Source organism: Alligator sinensis, unplaced genomic scaffold (assembly GCF_000455745.1).
Source record: "Alligator sinensis unplaced genomic scaffold, ASM45574v1 scaffold896_1, whole genome shotgun sequence".
Taxonomy (NCBI): domain Eukaryota; kingdom Metazoa; phylum Chordata; order Crocodylia; family Alligatoridae; genus Alligator; species Alligator sinensis.
Genome location: NW_005842940.1, coordinates 77,342 through 80,100, shown reverse-complemented (window position 1 = coordinate 80,100; position 2,759 = coordinate 77,342). Strand labels below are relative to the sequence as shown.

At 47.6% G+C, this 2,759-nt stretch overlaps 1 long non-coding RNA gene across 2 annotated transcripts in view; it reads left to right on the top strand.

Moving 5' to 3' along the window:
- The first annotated feature begins 18 nt into the window (after window positions 1-18).
- Window positions 19-2,759, top strand: part of LOC112548118 — a 50,731-nt gene continuing 47,990 nt past the window's right edge. For both annotated transcript variants that reach the window (XR_003091933.1, XR_003091932.1), the window contains exon 1: window positions 19-237. This is a non-coding gene — a long non-coding RNA (uncharacterized LOC112548118). The remainder of the gene's footprint in view (window positions 238-2,759) is intronic.

The window sequence follows — 2,759 nt, the reverse complement described above, 5'->3', positions numbered from 1 at the left end:
GCCGCCGGCGTTCTAGGGCATGATGGCGCCCCTAGCGGCCGCCGCGGGAGGAGTCGGCCCTAATTCTGGGTCCCAGCCAGCCCCCGGGCTGCCAGCGCTCCTGGGCTTATCACAAGCTTCATAATATTCCGTATTTCGTAAAGGCCCAAAGGTGGGTGAAAGCTTGAAAATGTGACCAGAGAGTAATTGCAATGCTCGGAAATGAGAAAGCAATGAGAAGAGCCTCAAATGAACAAGGTTTTGATTGTTTGTTTGGTAGTATTTTTGCATTTGGTAGTATTTTATTCTTGCATTTTTAAGCCAGTTTTGAATGTTTGGAGATAAGATGCCACAGACCCACAAAGGGGATAGAGACAGTAAATGCCCCCGTGCCATGCGGAGGGCTTATCACTTGTGTGCAGGAGGAGTACATGGAGGAGACTCCCTGTGTCCTACAGAATTGACTTCGTTGGCAGAGCGCTAACATTCAGCACCTACAAAAATGTATATAAAAAGAGAACAGAGGGGATTCTTTTAAAACTATTTAGGAATAACTTCCAGTAAGATTATTTGACGAACAAGATTTTTTGAGGGATGATATCTTTCATTGAACCACAAGGGATAAAGTTAGATAAGCTTTTCAGTGCAGAGCATTCTTCTACAGGGCTTTCTTTGGCTTTGCATTCAAAAGCTTGTCTAAGTTTATCTGAACAATGCAGTCTGTCCAATTAAAGATATCACCTCTAAAAGTCCTTGCCTCTTATGTAATCCCTGGGTTATCACAGCTACATCACTGTAAGATTAATCACTTATAAATATTTTTAAAAACTAAAAATGGAAGTTAAAAATGACTGCCTAGTTGAAAGGTCCAGCACAGCAAAAAGCGGCTGAAAGCTTCAGAATCAGCTGTAGTGGTTATAATGAGAGAGCATACAAAAAGAGAACTCAGGAATGGTGAGTATAGTATTCTCTCGTGTATAAAATACATTCATCAGTTACTGATAGCTTTTGATAAGATCAGAATCGTATACGATATGGGAAAGAGATTTCAGGTTTTACACAGCAAGAACTCAAACAATACAGCTATGTATCAGAACCAAAATGATAAAAGGAAGTGACGAGCACAATTATGTACAGGCTGCTGGGGAAGAAATGTTAAAACACTGAAATGTGGGTGGCAGAGAGAGAGTCTGTCAGAGTACAGTGACCCAATCTAGCAGCCTTTTCTCAGGCAAAACTCTCCTTTGGCATTTTTTTCAATATGAAGATTTCAGGATCAGGACAGGGCCTGTAGCAGAAGCCTTGCTTCAAGGGGAAGTAGCTGACACTTACATTCTCCAAAGGTTGCATGCTCTGTGCAGATACATCAACCCCACACAGATCCTACATGCCAAACAGCTTCCACATGTACCATCTCCCGAAAGCAACTAAGCATACTCCAGCTGGGGTTGAGCAGGCTTTTCCCTGCACTTCTGCCCTACTTAGGGCTGCTGTATTGTCAACCAGTAGAAGTTAGGCCAGAGGGACTGTCTCTGCAATGTTCCCCCTGCAGAGAGACAGGCTGTAAGGAGGAGTTAAAAGTAGTAACTCAACCTGAATGTAGAGGCTTGGGGAGAGGTTAAGGAAAGAGGCTTGAGGTAATAGAAGGGAAGAGGATGGAAACCTCATGGGCAGGAGCCAGAGCCAAGGTGAGAGGGGACTAGGAGAAGAATCTTTGTGGGAGTAGGGGGAAGCAAAGGGAGCAGGATAAAAGATGTGGACAAGTAGAAGAGTCCGTAGGAGAGAGAGAAAAAATAGTAGCTCTCTAGAAAACATGACCAATGAGGAGAAGGTGAAAGTACTGGACTTATTTAGTCAGAAGAGGAGAAGATTGATGGGTGATGGATAGCAATCATCAAGTACAAAAAGGGTTGTTTTAAAGACGATGATGATCAATTGTTCTTTGTGGCTGCAGGTGACAGGGCAAGAAGTAATGGACTTAATTTGCAACAGTATCTTCCTAAATTTTAGGAAGAACTTTCTAGCTATGAGAGTGGTTAAGCTCTAGGACAGATTACTTAGGTTATGGCAGATACGGCCCCCACAGGCAACATGGGCCCAACTGCAGCTACCGCCCCTGCTCTCCCCAAGACAAAACGTAAGGTGTTTGTTGTGGGAGACTCCCTCCTGAGGGGGACTGAGGGGGCAGTCTGCCACCCTGACCCCTTAGCCAGGAAAGTCTGCTGCTTCCCGGGGGGCCGCATCCGGGACATTGCGGAGAGGATCCCAAAGCTCCTCAAACCCACAGACCACTATCCCATGCTCCTTATTCATGTGGGCACCAATGACACGGCTTGTAGTGCCTCATGACCCGGCTGGGAGCGCTCCAAGGATTTGGGAGCGGGGCTAAAGGGTCTGGGGGCACAGGTGGTGTTCTTGTCGATCCTCCCAGTCTCAGGCTATGGGCTGAGGAGGGAGAGGAGGATCCACGTGGTCAACCAAAGACTGCGGCGCTGGTGTCGTCGGGAAGGCTTTGGCTTTCATGACCACAGCCCGCTCTTTGGCGAGAGAGGCAGCGAGCGGCTGGGAAGAGATGGCCTCCACCTCTCTCCCCTAGGGAGGAGGCTCTTCTCAGCCAGACTGGCTGACCTGCTCCACCGGGCTTTAAATTAAGCCTGCTGGGGGACGGGGGGACTACCACCACTGCTGGCCCGCTGCGCAATCCTTGCAAAGCCAGCAGTTCAAGGAACTTAAGGGAGCCCACCCCTGCCCCAGCCCTGGTAAAATCTGTGGGCAAGGAA